At 46.7% G+C, this 17,126-nt stretch overlaps 1 long non-coding RNA gene across 2 annotated transcripts in view; it reads left to right on the top strand.

The window, feature by feature from the left end:
• Positions 1 to 6,937: 6,937 nt before the first annotated feature.
• Positions 6,938 to 17,126, top strand: part of LOC130273783 (uncharacterized) — an 84,650-nt gene continuing 74,461 nt past the window's right edge. For both annotated transcript variants that reach the window (XR_008844119.1, XR_008844120.1), the window contains exon 1: positions 6,938 to 8,879. This is a non-coding gene — a long non-coding RNA (uncharacterized LOC130273783). The remainder of the gene's footprint in view (positions 8,880 to 17,126) is intronic.

Here is a 17,126-nt window from a genome sequence, read left to right as displayed (position 1 = left end):
GGGGGAATAATGACACAAGGGGATTAATATGGAGGAGGGGGGGTTGATTATCCCCCCCCCCCCTCCATCTTAATCCCCTTGTGCTATTATTATCCGATATGGCAAAAGGGGATCAGAGGGAGGGGGGAATTATCAACCCCCCCCCCTCCATATTAATCCCCCTGTATCATTATTCCCCCTCCTCCATCTTAATCCCCTTGTTCCATATTGCATAATAATGGCACAAGGGGATAAAGATGGAGGGGGAATAATGGTAAAAGGGAATCAGAGGGAGGTGGGAATTGTGGGACAGGGGGACTAAAACGGAGGGGGAATAATATACAAGGGGATTAAGATGGAGATGGGATGCATTAGTATAAAGGTAAGAACACGCCTTTTGTCTGCGGGTACCCCTCGCTCGCAAGTTCCGCGTGAGGGGGTACCCGTGGACATACTTTTAGGCCTTGGGGGGTACGGTCACCGAAAAGGTTGAGAACCACTGGTCTAAAGGGACATGTGAATGCTCCCTGGTGGGCTAGGGGGGTGGATCACCCCTCCCCCCCGCAGCGCGATTGCAGGGGGGCGATCCACTATGGAGGTAGCCGGAGAACTTACCTCTGCTTCCTCCTGTCCCGGCTCTGTCATTGATAGATCCTGGCTGGACCAGGCTCTATCAATGGATCACAGAGCACACAGATTAATAGAGTTCAATAGAATCTATTCATCTGTCTGAGGAATCTAATGATTCCTCATAAGTCTAATAAAGTGTAAAAGAAAAAAAAAAGTTTTAATAAAAGTTTGAAAGACACCCAGTGGTCTTCAAACTGTGCCCCTCCAGATGTTACAAAACTACAATTCCCAGCATGCCCGGACAGCCGTTGGCTGTCCGGGCATGCTGGGAGTTGTAGTTTTGCAACATCTGGAGGGCCACAGTTTGAAGACCGCTGCATTAAACCCTTCCATGTTAAAAGTTCAAATCACCCCTTTTCCTATATAAAAACATGCAAACATAATAAAAATAAACATATTTGGTATCGCTTCGTGTGTAATTGTGCAACCTATTAAAACATAACATTATGTATCCCGTACGGTAAATGTAATAAAAACACCAAACCACAGATTTGCAATTTTTATAATATCCCAGAAAAAAAAGTTAAAAAGCGATTAAAAAGTCAGATCAATGCCAAAATGGTACCGATACAAAAAACAGATTATGGCGCAAAAAATGATCCCTCATACAGCCTGGTATGCGGAAAAAAAATAAAGCTACAGGGGTTAAAAAATGGCAATTAAAAAAATTAGAAAAAGTTCAGAATTAGTAAAACATGACGTAAACAATGCAAATCTGGTATCGCTGTAATCAGGTGCCTAAAGTAAAAAACTAACATGTTACCTCAACCACAAGGTAAATGGCGCAGAAAAGAAAAACACGAAATCTGCAAAATTATCTTTTACTATTTCAATTTCACTTCCCTAAATATATATATATATTTTGGTTCAGAGAATACGTTATTGAAAAATTAAAAAGTATCCTTATAGTAGGTATTTATGGCTATTATAGGGCGAGGAGGAAAAAATCAGAGCGTAAAAGCAAAAATTGGCCCGGACAAGTAGATCGTCATGAGGGACAAGTAGATTTTGCTCCATTTTAGTCCCGTGGACAAGTAGTTTTTTATAAAATTTCCACACCCCTGGAGTGGGCTTGTACTTTTTGATCAAAAATGTATACTAACAACCTGTTAGTTTTTGATATTATGCTGAGAAGCAATTAGATCATTATACAAGATTGTAGCTTTGTGACCATGTCTGTTTCTTCTAGCTGAATTCACATAAATAGATCATGGGAAAGATCTCTGTACTGCCCCTGATATATTTACACATAGTTATTAGGTCGCCCCTAAGCCTTTGTTTTTCTAAACTAAATAACCCCAATTCTGCTAATCTTTCTGGGTACTGTAGTCCTCCCATTCCCTGTATTACTCTGGTTGCCCGTCTTTGAACCCTCTCCACCTCCACTATATCTTTCTTGTACACTGGTGCCCAGTACTGTACATAGTATTCTATGTGTGGTCTGACTAGTGATTTGTACAGCGGTAGAAATATTTCTTTGCCATGGGCATCTATGCCCCTATTGATGCACCCCATGATTTTATTTGCCTTGGCAGCAGCTGCCCGACACTGGTCACTACAGCTAAATTTACTGTTAACTAAGACTCCTAAGTCCTTTTCCATGTCAGGCATCCCAAGTGTTCTCCCATTTAATACATAATCCCAGACCGGATTTTTTTAAGCATGTGATGCTCCTTTAACCCCATAAGGACACATGACATATGTGAACGTCTCCGCACCCTGGGCTTTAAGGACCCATGACGTATGAGTACATCATGGCGTTTTCCGGTCCCTGCCGCGTGCCGGGCAGAGATCGGAAGAGGATGCCTGCTGAAATGCTTCAGCAGGCATCCAGGGCAAACGACGAGGGGAGCCATGTCGGCGATCGTCGCAAATCGCGAGGGAAATCGCCCTTGCGATCTGCGGCGTTACCGGGCTGATCGGGTCTCTGGGACCAAACCGCACGGTAATTTTGCATGATCCCAGTTGTCACAGACAGCCAGGACCATGCTGAAGTATCCCCTGCGATTCCTCGGTTAGCCAAGGACCTTTGCCGTAAAGCGATCTTGACTGCTCCATCTGGTCCCCTTACACTACAACTCCCAGCTTGCCCAGACAGCCCTTGGCGTCCGGGCATTCTGGGAGTTGCAGTTTTGCAACATCTGGAGGTCCGCAGTTTTGGGACCACTGTGCCCTTCCAGATGTTGCAAAACTACACATCCTCAGCATGCCCTTACTGTCCAGGCATGCTGGAAGTTGTAGTTCTGTAACATCTGGCCCTTCAGGAGTTGTAGTTTTGCAACATCTGGAAGGGCACAAATTGGGAACCACTGTATTAGTGGTCTGCAAACTGTAGTCCTCCAGATGTTGCAAAACTACAACTCCAAGCATGCTGGGAGTTGTAGTTCGGCAACATCTGGCTCTAAAGATGTTGCCGAACTACTACTTCCAGCATGCCTGAGAATGTTTGGGAGTAGTGGTTTTGCAACAACTGGAGGCACACTGGTTGGGAAACATTGTCTGTTTCCTAACTCAGTGTTTCCCAACCCGTGTGCCTCCAGCTGTTGCAAAACTATAACTACCTGCATGCACTGATAGACTGTGCATGCTGGGAGTTGTAATTTTGCAATAGCAGGAGGTTCCCCCCCCCCCCCCCCTGTGAATGTACAAGGCACATTCACATGGGCAGGGGGCTTACAGTGAGTATCAGGCTGCAAGTTTGCGATGCAGCAAATTTTGCGCGGCAGCTCAAACTCGCAGCGGGAAACTTGCTGTAATCCCACGCCCGTGTGACTGTACCTTAAAAACACTACACTACACTAACACAAAATAAAAAGTAAAAAACACTACATATACACATACCCCTACACAGCCCCCCCATCCCAATAAAAATGAAAAACTTCTGGTTCGCCACTGTTTCCAAAATGGTGCCTCCAGCTGTTGCAAAACAACAACTCCCAGTATTGCCGGACAGCCGTTGACTGTCCAAGCATGCTTGGAGTTTTGCAACAGCTGGAGGCACCCTATTTGGGAATCACTGGTGTAGAATACCCCTATGTCCACCCCTATGCAAATCCCTAATTCAGGCCTCAAATGTGCATGGCGCTCTCTCACTTCGGAGCCCTGTCGTATTTCAAGGCAACAGTTTAGGGCCACATATGGGGTATCGCCGTACTCGGGAGAAATTGCCTAACAAATTTTGGGGGGCTTTTTCTCCTTTCACCCCTTATGAAAAGGTGAAGTTGGGGTCTACACCAGCATGTTGGTGTAAAAGAAAAAAAATTTTTACACTAACATGCTGGTGTTGCCCTATACTTTTCATTTTGACAAGAGGTAAAAGGAAAAAAAGCCCCCCAATATTTGTAATGCAATTTCTCCCGACTACGGAGATACCCCATATGTGGGCGCAAAGTGCTCTGGGGCGCACAACAAGGCCCAGAAGGGAGAGTGCACCATGTACATTTGAGGTGATTTGCACAGGGGTGGCTGATGTCACGAAAAGTCGAGAAACCCCTGTGGGGTATTAAGGCTCACTTTATTCCTTGTTACGTTCCTCAAGGGGTCTAGTTTCCAAAATGGTATGCCATGTGGCACCATAGGGGCTTCCTAAATGCGACATGCCCACGAGCAAAATTTGCTCTCAAAAAGCCAAATATGACTCCTTCTCTTCTGAGCATTGTAGTTCGCCCGTAGTACACTTCAGGTCAACTTATGGGGTACCTCCATACTCAGAAGAGATGGGGTTACACATTTTGGGGGGTATTTTCTGCTATTAACCCTTGCAAAAATGTGAAATTTGGGGAGAAACACACATTTTAGTGACATTTTTATTTATTTTTTTACATATGCAAAAGTCGTGAAACACCTGTGGGGTATTAAGGCTCACTTTATTCCTTGTTATGTTCCTCAAGGGGTCTAGTTTCCAAAATGGTATGCCATGTATATGCACCATAGGGGCTTCCTAAATGCAACATGCCCCCCAAAAACCATTTCAGAAAAACGTACTCTCCAAAATCCCCTTGTCGCTCCTTCGCTTCTGAGCCCTCTACTGTGCCCACCGAACACTTTACATAGACATATGAGGTATGTGCTTACTCGAGAGAAATTGGGCTACAAATATAAGTATACATTTTCTCCTTTTATCCCTTGTAAAAATTAAAAAATTGGGTCTACAGGAACATGCGAGTGTAAAAAATGAAGATTGTGAATTTTCTCCTTCACTTTGCTGCTATTCCTGTGAAACACCTTAAGGGTTAAAACGCTGACTGAATGTTATTATGAATACTTTGGGGGGTGCAGTTTTTATAATGGGGTCATTTGTGGGGTATTTCTAAGATGAAGACCCTTCAAATCCACTTCAAACCTGAACTGGTCCCTGAAAAATAGTGAGTCTGGAAATTTTGTGAAAAATTGCTGCTGAACTTTGAAGCCCTCTGATGTCTTCCAAAAGTAAAAACTCATACATTTTATGATGCAAACATAAAGTGGACATATTGTATATGTGAATAAAAAAAAATTATTTGGAATATCCATTTTCCTTATAAGCAGAGAGCTTCAAAGTTAGAAAAATGCTAAATTTTCTAATTTTTCATCAAATTTGGGGATTTTTCACCAAGAAAGGATGCAAGTTACCACAAAATTGTACCACTATGTTAAAGTAGAATATGTCACGAAAAAACAATCTCGGAATCAGAATGATAACTAAAAGCATTCCAGAGTTATTAATGTTTAAAGTGACAGTGGTCAGATGTTCAAAAAATGGCCGGGTCCTAAGGTGTAAAATGGCTGGGTCCTTAAGGGGTTAAACTCACCTGGGGCAAGTAACAGGTGTGGGCAATATTAAAATCAAACCTTAAAGCATATGAAAAGGAGAGAAGTTCACTTAGTATTTGCATTGTGTGTCTTTGTGTGCCACACTAAGCATGGACAACAGAAAGAGGAGGAGAACTTTCTGAGGACTTGAGAACCAAAATTGTGGAAAAATATCAACAATCTCAAGGTTACAAGTCCATCTCCAGAGATCTAGATTTGCCTTTGTCCACAGTGCGCAACATTATCAAGAAGTTTGCAACCCATGGCACTGTAGCCAATCTCCATGGGCATGGATGGAAGGGAAAAGTTGATGAAAGGTGTCAACGCAGGATAGTCCGGATGGTGGAAAAGCAGCCCCAAACAAGTTCCAAAGATATTCAAGCTGTCCTGCAGGCTCAGGGAGCATCAGTATCAGCCCGAACTATCCGTCAACTATGGCAGGAGACCCAGGAGGACCCCACTGTTGACACAGAGACATAAAAAGCAAGACTGCATTTTGCCAAAATGAACTTGAGTAAGCCAAAATCCTTCTGGGAAAATATCTTGAGGACAGATGAGACCAAGACAGAGCTTTTTGGTAAAGCTCATCATTCTACTGTTTACTGAAAATGGAATGAGGCCTACAAAGAAAAGAATACAGTACCTACAGTGAAATATGGTGGAGGTTCAATGAGGTTTTGGGGTTGTTTTGCTGCCTCTGACACTGGGGGCCTTAAATGTGTGGAAGGCATCATGAAATTTGAGGGTTACCAATGGATTTTGGGTCGCACTGTACAGCCCAGTGTCAGAAAGCTGGGTTTACGCCCGAGATCTTGGGTCTTCCAGCAGGACATTGCCCAAACATACATCAAAAAGCACCCAGAAATGGATATCAACAATGCGCTGTTGAGTTCTGAAGTGGCAGCAATGAGTCCAGATCTAAATCCCATTGAACACCTGTGGAGAGATCTTAAAATTGCTGTTGGGAAAAATGCGCCTTCCAATAAGAGAGACCTGGAGCAGTTTACAAAGGCAGAGTGGTCCAACATTCCGGCTGAGAGGTGTAAGAAGCTTATTGATGGTTATAGGAAGCAACTGATTTCAGTTATTTTTTACAAAGGGTGTGCAACCAAATATTAAGTTATGGGTGCCAATAATTTTGTCCAGCCAATTTTTAGAGTTTGCTGTGATATTATGTCTAATTTGCTTTTTTTTCATCCCTTTTTTGGTTTAGTTCCAATACACACAAAGGGAATAAACATGTGTATAGCAAAACATGTGTTACTGCAATCCTTTTCTGTGAGAAATACTTCATTTTCTTGAAAAAATTCAGGGGTGCCAACATTTATGGCCATGACTGTATATGAATGGCATAAAAAACATCCCATCTCTCAAGTTTGCAAAATTGCCTTCTTTTTCAATTTCACCTCACAAATATATATTTTTTTCTGTTTTGCAGTACATTTAATAGTAAATTGAGTGCTGTAAAATGTGTCCCGCAAAAAACAAGCTTTCATATGGTTCTGTAGATGGAAAATTGAAGAAGGCCAGGTTTACACAGCGTAAAATTAACAGATGTATTTTATTTTTTGTATGCTTTTTTTCACCTGGAAAAAAACTGTAAATGGTACAATAAATGGTGTCATGGAAAAACTCATCCAGCAAAAACACATTGATGGAAAAATGAAAAGTGAATTTTTTTGGGATAAACTGTTGCCAAATAGTGTTGTGGTAGAGTTCAAATTTGCTAATTTTTGGTGCACTTTGGTTTTCTCTATAAACGGCAGCATAATCTTGGTGAATCATATCTTAAAAGGGCTGACCCACCTCGGCAAATAGCTTCTTCCTGCTCCTCCGGCCTTTTTACAACAACTAGAAGTGGTCGCAAAATCTGAAAGCAGCCAAAGCAAGCAGGTTTACGTAACTCCCATCAACTTTTATGGACGTAAGGCAAACGGTGAGGCCCCACCGAAAAATCTTTGAGGTTAAAGAGACCTATCTGTGATCATTGAGTGGTGTTTATCAAGGAAATTCTGGTAAATTATATAAAAAAAAGTCACATAATTTTTGTGCAACGAAGGTCCTTATGCACAAATGATGTAACTTTTTGATTATCTCTGTAGGACTGCACAAAATTTCACAGTTTACGCTTTATGCCAGCAAGTGTAAACTGGGCTTGAAATCTTTGCCAGGTCAGAGTGAAGAGTGCAGACAGCCCTGATGCGCAGAGGTGTATGTAGAGGTGCACACCACTACATAGATCCCGGGGGCCTATGTGCTGATGGGGCATTTATTTAGCCCGTCAGCGGAGATGACGATCTTGATAAATGGACTCATAGTCTTAGTCTAGTTTGAAGGGTGTATCTGGCCTAGATGTCAGATAGGAGGTGGTCCGTCACCTGACAACTCACTGATCAGCTGTCTGATGAATGCTTGTGTGAGTTCCGCAGCCTCCCCTGCCTGTTTGGAAATTGCAGTACTTTTATTAGCAGCAGTGCATGGAACTGCAGCATTTTCCCGATCACCTAACGTGTCCATCATTTCTAAAACCTTTTGACACGTCATTGTCAAAAGCTTTGATTGGTTGGGGTCTCAGTGATGAACCCCACTGATCAGAAAATAAGCATACTTCACTCCTTGGCTCACAACGAGTGCTGCAAGCCGGAGAGTGAAGCACCCTACTGAGCTATTACTCGTTCTCCTGAAAAGTAGAGGTCACATCACTCACACCTTGCATCACCGCTATATATAGTACAGTGATTGCTGGACAAGCACTGCGGCCTCCGCTGAATGGTGAGTGGCCAGGTGTCCAATCACCTCTGACCTGATAATGATTACCGGTTCTTATGGGTCATCTCATTTATTATCAGATCCCATACATAGTGAGAAGCATTCCCACAACCCTAGGCAGCTGGTAGTCTGGCAGGGAAAGGGTGAAGCGCGCGGAGCAGCCACACCTAGTAACCCCAGGCGCTGTACCAAGGATCCATCAGCCAGGCTCACCTCACTCACTGCATCACTGCATTCAAGCCTCATGTTACTCAGGCAACCAGGAGGGCAGAGGCTGTCAGGTCCCTGGTTACCATGAGGAATGCCTAGCACAGGAAGGCAGGGCAGCCTGCAGGAGGGGCACATTCCACCCTGACCCACTTTCCCTCCCTTCACCTCCAAGGAGACAGGCAAAGCACCACTTCTCATTCCTCCACACCCCACAGGAAGGGGAGGGAGTGAGGAGATAGCTCAGCGCAACCAAGCATGTGTCCTGTGTGAGGGGCACCGCAATGTGACCCCCGCTAACCAATCCTAGCGCCCCGCACTGCGTGCAGTTTACACTACGACACCTATTATTAGCGGGGCCAGGGCGCATGCGCCGGGCGGCATCCCCGGGCTCCGAGTCCTCGTGCAGTGAGCCGGGTACCAGGCCGCAGAATGTGGTGGAGCCGAGGACAGCTCCCTCCCCCTCCTCACAGTCACATGAGCTGAACACCTGTTTGCCCTGAGTGAGGGAGGGAGGGTTGATGGATGGCTGCCGAGGGTCTCCTCCGTTTCCTCCCCCATCCACCCTGGACACGTAGCAGGGCACACATGGGAGTAGTAGTAGTGGTGGGAGTAGTAGTATGTGCTGCCCCCTGCTTCTCTACAGCGCGCCACACCTTGTTCCATCCTGCTCTAGGCTGATTCCCGCCTGCCGCATCATGGAAGGAATGAAGCATTAGTCAGTGCTGGGCACATCCTCCTGTACTTTAGTACCTCATGGAGGCAGCACACTGTACAGTACTTGTTACTTCTCCATTATATATAACAGCCGGGCATCCAAGAGCAGAGCACAGCCCCCTACAGGACACAAGGGGAATAACACCTACCCTGTAAGCTCTGTGCTATTTTCCTCCATTACCTGTGGCTCTTCAGCTAGTACAGTGTATGATGGGATTTGTAGTTGTGTTTTAGCTGGTGAGCCACTGGTGTCTGGGAGGACACTGCTCCCTTTGTGCTGGATGAGGGGAATGATGATATGTTTTCTTGCCATCTATGACAGAGTTTTCTAATCATTGTGCCTCCAGCTGTTGCAAAACTACAACTCCCAGGATGGCCTGACAGCCTTCAGATGGAAGGTGTAGTTTTGCAACAATCGGGGACACACTGGTTGGGAAACACAGATCTATGCTGATAGCATTAATACCAGAGTACTATAATAAAATAAATTATGGTTTTTGCACTAATATTGGAAATTTCAAACAAGGTACAAATCCCAGCTCCCCCTGTGACACAGGGTAAAACCAAGCCTCTCTTTTGGCCTTATTATAGTACCCCACACAGACACCCCTTTGATAGTGTACAGCTACAGATAGCGCCCTTCAAAAAAACAGTGAACCAGATGTACTAAGGGTACGAATACGTTCCTCCTCAGTGAGGGTGCATTCACACCACAATTTGTTAATACAGTCACCGGATCAGGCTTTGGGATCTGAAAACCGGTCGCTCCTGTACCCCAGCTGGACCCGGCCCGCGTCTTGTTCATTTGAATGAGCCGACCGGAGTCATTTTTCCCTCATATCTGGTTTTGTGACCAGACTGAAAACCATAGTATACCATGGGTTTCAGTTCAGTCACAAAATTGGATACGGAACAAAAATGAGCTGACCGGAGTCACTATCTGACTGGTTGGCTCAATCAAATAAATGAGATGCAGGCCGGGTCCTGCTGGGGTACAGGAGCGACTGGTTTTCAGATCCCAAAGCCTGATCCGGTTACCGTATTAACGAATCGTGGTGTGAATGCACCCTTAATGGTATCCAACGGCATCCCACTGAAAACACAATGCTGATGTATTCAATAACAGGAGTTGCGGACCCCATTCACTTCTATGGCAGACCAGAGTCACCCCAGCTACTCATTTCGGGACGTATGCACTATTTTAGGCGGACTGATGACAGGGCTGTTGCGCTTTTGAAATAATGTGTGTCTCGAAAGGAGTCACTAGGTTACTCCTTTCAGCCATAGAATGGGGTCCGCTGCTCCCTTTAAATGGGCTCTGTCAAATTCAAAAACTTTTAATAGACTGTACACCTTGGCAAAACATTAACCTTTCTAATATACTTCATAAGAAATTTTTATTTCCTATTTAAAGGGGTTCTCCGGTGCTTAGACATCTTATCCCCTATCCAAAGGATAGGGGGTAAGATGCCTGATCGCGGGAGTCCCGCAGCTGGGGACCCCCGGGATCTTGCACGCGGCACCCCATTTGTAATCAGTCCCCGGAGAGTGTTCGCTCCAGGTCTGATTACCGGCGACCACACGGCCGGCGGCATGTGACGTCACGCCTCCGCCCCCGTGTGACGTCACGCTCTGTCCCTCAATGCAAGCCTACGGGAGGGGGCGTGATAGCTGTCACGCCCCCTCCCGTAGACTTGCATTTTTGGGGGGCGGAGTGACGTCACATGCCGCCGGCCGTGTGGTCGCTGGTAATCAGACCCGGAGCAAACACGCTCCGGGGACTGATTACAAACATAGTGCCGCGTGTAAGATCCCGGGGGTCCCCAGCGGCGGGACTCCCGCGATCAGGCATCTTATCCCCTATACTTTGGATAGGGGATAAGATGTCTGAGCACCGGAGTACCCCTTTAAAGAAATCATAGCTTATAAAATCATGGCTTCGTCCTAGCTGAAGCACAGGCATGGATAAAGTCCAGTAAGTGAGGGTGGGCAAGCACTCCTCTGTGCTCTCTCCTGTCTGATAGGACTCCTCTGTGCTCTCTCCTGTCTAATAGCACTCCTCTGTGTTCTCACCTGTCTGATAGTACTCTTCTGTGCTCTCTCCTGTCTGATAGCATTCCTCTGTGCTCTCTGCTGTCTAATAGTACTCCTCTGTGCTCTCTTCTGTCTGATAGGACTCCTCTGTGCTCTCTCCTGTCTGATAGCATTCCTCTGTGCCCTCTCCTGTCTGATAAAACTCCTTTGTGCTCTCTCCTGTCTTATAGGACTCCTCTGTGCTCTCTCCTGTCTTATAGGACTCCCCTGTGCTCTCTCCTGTCCGATAGCATTCCTCTGTGGTCTCTCCAGTCTGATAGTACTCCTCTGTGCTCTCTCCTGTCTAATAATACTCCTCTGTGTGGTCCCCTGACTGATAGCACTCTTCTGTGCTCTCCTGTCTGATAGCACTCCTCTGTGCTGACTCCTGTCTGATAGTAATCCTTTGTGCTCTCTCCTGTCTGAAAGTACTCCTCTGTGCTCTCTCCTGTCTACTAGTACTCCTCTGTGTGGTCTCCTGTCTGATAGAACTCTTTTGTGCTCTCTCCTGTCTGATAGCACTCCTCTGTGCTGACTCCTGTCTGATAGTAATCCTTCGTGCTCTCTCCTGTCTTATAACACTCCTCTGGGCCCTCTCCTGTCATATAGGATTCCTCTGTGCTCTCTCCTGTCTGATAGTACTCCTCTGTGCTCTTTCCTGTCTTATAGGACTCCTTTGTGCTCTCTCCTGTCTGATAGCACTCTTCTGTGCTCTCTCCTGTCTGAAAGCACTCCTCTGTGCTGACTCCTGTCTGATAGTAATCCTTTGTGCTCTTTCCTGTCTTATAGCACTCCTCTGTGCTCTCTCCTGTCTGATAGTACTCCTCTGTGCTCTCTCCTGTCTAATAGTACTCCTCTGTGCGGTCTCCTGTCTGATAGGACTCCTCTGTGCTCTCTCCTCCCTGATAGTACTCCTCTGTGCTCTCTCCTGTCTAATAGGACTCCTTTGTGCTCTCTCCTGTCTGATAGCACTCTTCTGTGCTCTCTCCTGTCTGAAAGCACTCCTCTGTGCTGACTCCTGTCTGATAGTAATCCTTTGTGCTCTTTCCTGTCTTATAGCACTCCTCTGTGCTCTTTCCTGTCTGATAGTACTCCTCTGTGCTCTCTCCTGTCTAATAGTACTCCTCTGTGCTCTCTCCTGTCTGATAGGACTCCTCTGTGCTCTCTCCTGTCTGATAGGACTCCTCTGTGCTCTCTCCTGTCTGATAGGACTCCTCTGTTCTCTCTCCTGTCTCATATTACTCCTCTGTGCTCTCTCCTGTCTAACAGCACTCTTCTGTGCTCTCTCCTGACTGATAGTACTCCTCTGTGCTCTCTCCTGTCTGATAGGACTCCTCTGTGCTCTCTCCTGTCTGGTAGCACTCCTCTGTGCTCTCTCCGGTCTGATAGTACTCCTCTGTGCTCTCTCCTGTCTGATAGCATTCCTCTGTGCTCACTCCTGTCTGATAGCATTCCTCTGTGCTCACTCCTGTCTGATAGGACTCCTCTGTGCTCTCTCCAGTCTGATAGTACTCCTCTGTGCTCTCTCCTGTCTGATAGTACTCCTCTGTGCTCTCTCCTGTCTGATAGCACTCCTCTGTGCTGACTCCTGTCTGATTGCACTCCTCTGTGCTCTCTCCTTTCTGATAGTTCTCCTCTGTGCTCCCCTGTCTGATAGTAATTCTCTGTGCTCTCTCCTGTCTGATAGTACTTCTCTGTGCTCTCTCCTGTCTGATAGTGCTCCTCTGTGCTCTCTCCTGTCTGACACTACTCCTCTGTGCTCTCTCCCGTCTGATAGAACTCCTATGTCCTCTCTCCTGTCTGATAATACTCCTCTGTGCCCTCTCCTGTCTGGTAGCACTCCTTTGTGCTCTCTCCTATCTCATAGTACTCCCCTGTGCTCTCTCCTGTCTGATAGGACTCCTCTGTGCTCTCTCCTGTCTGATAGCACTCCTCTGTGCTGACTCCTGTCTGATAGTAATCCTCTGTGCTCTCTTCTGTCTCATAGAACTCCTCTGTGCTCTCTCCTGTCTGATAGGACTCCTCTGTGCTCTCTCTTGTCTGATAGTACCCCTCTGTGCTCTCTCCTGTCTGATAGCACTCCTCTGTGCTGACTCCTGTCTGATAGTACTCCTCTGTGTTCTCTCCTGTCTGATAGCACTGCTCTGTGCTCTCTCCTTTCTTATAGGACTCCTCTGTGTCTCTCCTGTCTGATAGGAGTCCTCTGTGCTCTCTTATTTCTGATAGCACTCCTCTGTGTTCTCTCCTGTCTGCTGGCACTCATCCGTTCTCTCTCCTGTCTGATTGCACTCCTCTGTGCTCTCTCCTTTCTGATAGTTATCCTCTGTGCTCTCCTGTCTGATAGTAATTCTCTGTGTTCTCTTCTGTCTGATAGCACTCCTCTGTGCTCTCTCCTGTCTGATTGGACTCCTCTGTGCTCTCTCCTTTCTGATAGTTCTCCTCTATGCTTTCCTGTCTGAAAGTAATTCTCTGGGTTCTCTTCTGTCTGATAGCACTCCTCTGTGCTCTCTCCTGTCTAATAATACTCCTCTGTGCTTTCTCCTGTCTGATAGGACTCCTCTGTGCTCTCTCCTTTCTGATAGCACTCCTCTGTGCTCTCTCCTGTCTAATAATACTCCTCTGTGCTTTCTCCTGTCTGATAGGACTCCTCTGTGCTCTCTCCTGTCTGATAGGACTCCTCTGTTCTCTCTCCTGTCTGATAATACTCCTCTGTGCTCTCTCCTGTCTGACAGCACTCTTCTGTGCTCTCTCCTGACTGATAGTACTCCTCTGTGCTCTCTCCTGTCTGATAGGACTCCTCTGTGCTCTCTCCAGTCTGATAGCATTCCTTTGTGCTCACTCCTGTCTTATAGGACTCCTCTGTGCTCTCTCTGGTCTGATAGTACTCCTCTGTGCTCTCTCCTGTCTGATAGTACTCCTCTGTGCCCTCTCCTGTCATATAGGATTCCTCTGTGCTCTCTCCTGTCTGATAGTACTCCTCTGTGCTCTTTCCTGTCTTATAGGACTCCTTTGTGCTCTCTCCTGTCTGATAGCACTCTTCTGTGCTCTCTCCTGTCTGAAAGCACTCCTCTGTGCTGACTCCTGTCTGATAGTAATCCTCTGTGCTCTCTTCTGTCTCACAGAACTCCTCTGTGCTCTCTCCTGTCTGATAGTACTCCTCTGTGCTTTTTCCTGTCTCATAGCACTCCTCTGTGCTCTCTCCTGTCTGATAGGACTCCTCTGTGCTCTCTCCTTTCTGATAGCACTCCTCTGTGCTCTCTCATGTGTGATAGGACTCCTCTGTGCTCTCTCCTGTCTGATAATACTCCTCTGTGCTCTCTCCTGACTGATAGTACTCCTCTTTGCTCTCTCCTGACTGATAGTACTCCTCTGTGCTCTCTCCTGTCTGATAGCACTCCTCTGTGCTCTCTCCTGTCTGATAGTACTCCTCTGGGCTCTCTCCTGTCTTATAGGACTCCTCTGTGCTCTCTCCTTTCTGATAGCACTCCTCTGTGCTCTCTCCTGTCTGATAGTACTCCTATGTGCTTTCTCCTGTCTCATAGCACTCCTCTGTGCTCTCTCCTGTCTGATAGGACTCCTCTGTGCTCTCTCCTTTCTGATAGCACTCCTCTGTGCTCTCTCATGTCTGATAGGACTCCTCTGTGCTCTCTCCTGTCTGATAGGACTCCTCTGTGCTTTCTGCTGTCTGATAGCACTCCTCTGTGCTCTCTCATGTCTGATAGTACTCCTCTGTGCTCTCTCCTGTCTGATAGGACTCCTCTGTGCTTTCTCCTGTCTGATAGGACTCCTCTGTGCTGTCTCCTGTCCTCATGGGGATAAGTTCTCTACCACTGGATTTCTTCTCCACTGGAAAACATTTTTTAAATCAACTGGTACAGAAAGTTAATCAGATTTTTAAATTACTTATTACAGTACTTCAGCTGCTGTATGCTCCACAGGAAGTTCTTTTCTTTTTGAATTTCCTTTCTGTCTGACCACAGTGCTCCCTGTGGATACCTCTGTCCATGTCAGGAACTGTCCAGAGCAGGAGAGGTTTGCAATGGGGATTTGCGCCTACTTCTTTACCCCTTTAAGGACATAAGTTTTTTTTTTACATCACTCATTTTACCACAAAATCTATGGACATACAAATTTTTTTTTATTTGTGGAGCAAAACTAAAAAACAAACACCATTTTGCAACCTTTGTGGACTTCCATTTTCATGCAGTACACTTTTTGGTAAGGATGATACATTATCTTTATTGTGTGGGTCCATACTATTAAAATCATACCCAATTTATATAGGTTTTGTTTTATTTTACTATTTTAAAAAATTATAAGTGTTAAGGCTAATTTATTAAGCCTGTATTTGTGGGAGGGGCGGGATTTCGCTATGAGAACCCTCACCGGTACCTGTGCTTGCCGCCGCGGGTTCGTCACGTGATGAGTGGTCAGCTGACACACCAATTCAGCTGACCGGAAGCTGTCGCCAGTGGTGCGGTACGCGTAAGTGGCCGGGGCTGGCCGGGGCTGACCTGAGTGGCGGCGTTTCTCCGCCGCCACCTCTCCGGAGGTAAGCCGGAGTCCGGGGGTGTACCCTCGGCCAGGCCCCGGCCCCGGTTTCAGCAACAGGGGGACACGCGTCCCACGTGGCCTGTTGTCTGCTACCGGCCGGTCAGGCACGGCAGTGTATTACGAGTCCCCACCGGCAGTGGGACTCGTGACGGGGGCACACTGCTGTTGTCTGGGGATGGCTGCACGAGTCCTCGCTCCCCCCGAACCCCCGTGGCAGTACGGATCCGGCATTTCTACAGCCGGGTCGGTTCTGTCACCTCGGGTTTTCTGCCTGGTAACTGGCCCCTGCTTGTTGTATTGAGGGGAGCTTACAGGCTATCATCATACCCCCGGCGCCTGTCATGGTTACGTAGTGTCTATTGTGTGTTGGTTACCGGGTCCACAACGGTGTGGTGGGGGATCAGTCACATGCCGGCACATTCTCTGGCTCCTCAGCCCTGCACTTAACTTTAAGGGGTTAATTATATGCCGGCACGTTCTCTGGCTGCTCAGCTCTGCACTTTACTATAAGGGGTTAATTATTTTTTGGCACGTTCTCTGGCTGCTCAGCTCTGCACTTTACTTTAAGGGGTTAATTATATGCCGGCACGTTCTCTGGCTGCTCAGCTCTGCACTTTACTATAAGGGGTTAATTATATGCCGGCACGTTCTCTGGCCGTTTAGCTCTGCACTTTACTATAAGGGGTTAATTATATCCCAACACGCTCTCTGACTGCTCCGCTCTGCGTATTACAGTAAGGGGTTAATTATATGCCAGCACGCTCTCGACTGCTCCGCTCTGCATATTACAGTAGGGGTTAATTATATGCCAGCACGCTCTCTGGCTGTTCCCTTCTGCACATCACAGTAGGGGTTAATTATATGCCGACACGTTCTCTGGCTGCTCAGCTCTGCACTTTGCTATAAGGGGTTAATTACATGCTGGCACGTTCTCTGGCTGCTCAGCGCTGCACTTTACTATAAGGGGTTAATTATATGTCAGCACACTCTCTGACCGCTCAGCTCTGCACATTACAGTAGGGGTTAATCAGATTCCTGCACGCTCTCGACTGCTCCGCTCTGCACATTACAATAGGGGTTATTAAATGCCAGCACGCTCTCTGACTGCTCCGCACTGCACATTACAGTAGGGGTTGATTATGCCAGCACGCTCTGATTGCTCCGCTCTGCACATTACAGTAAGGGGTTATTCAGATGCCTGCACGCTCTCGACTGCTCCGCTCGGCACATTACAGTAGGGGTTATCAAATGCCAGCACGCTCTGACTGCTCCGCACTGCACATTACAGTAGGGGTTAATTATGCCAGCACGCTCTCTGACTGCTCTGCTCCGCACATTACAATAGGGGTTAATTATATGCTAGCACGCTCTCTGACTGCTCCGCTCTGCACATTACAGTAGGGGTT

This window comes from Hyla sarda, chromosome 5 (assembly GCF_029499605.1).
Source record: "Hyla sarda isolate aHylSar1 chromosome 5, aHylSar1.hap1, whole genome shotgun sequence".
Lineage (NCBI taxonomy): Eukaryota > Metazoa > Chordata > Amphibia > Anura > Hylidae > Hyla > Hyla sarda.
The sequence above is the reverse complement of the archived record's forward strand: the minus strand, read 5'-3'. Positions and strand labels throughout refer to the sequence as shown.